The sequence below is a fragment of the Pseudovirgaria hyperparasitica genome, assembly GCF_010093815.1.
Source record: "Pseudovirgaria hyperparasitica strain CBS 121739 unplaced genomic scaffold EJ05scaffold_20, whole genome shotgun sequence".
NCBI lineage: Eukaryota > Fungi > Ascomycota > Dothideomycetes > Acrospermales > Acrospermaceae > Pseudovirgaria > Pseudovirgaria hyperparasitica.
In genome coordinates, this window is record NW_022985568.1 from 311,706 (window position 1) to 312,171 (window position 466).

Genomic DNA, 466 nt, shown 5'->3' on the forward strand with positions numbered 1-466 from the left:
GTGGTTGAACGAAAGGGCCTGAGACCCGTAAGCGTCGTCCGTAACTTTGACTTGGTCTGCAGTCGCCGGGCTGATCAGTGTATGCTGTGACACGTGAACGGTGTCCATCAGTGCACTGTCGAGATGTATAGCCCCGTCTTGAGCGCCAGCTGGAGCAGAGGGAGAGAAGAATATGTGCTCACTTGCGCCAGGCGAGGAATCAATGGATCGGTGCTGGGACACACGACCACTGTTCGTGACTGTCTCTTCGCCGTAAATATCATCTTCGGACCGGACAGCTGGAGGGGAACATTTGGACGAGCCATGCTCGAGTGCAGGCGACACGTCATGGTCTCTGGTGGTAATGTGACTCTTGGGTGAGCCGTGGCCTTGAGGTTTATCAGAACCTTCATCTTCGTCCATGAAATTCGACGCATTATCGTGATTGTGATTGTCATTCCCGGCGAACGTAAACCCTCCCCTAGCT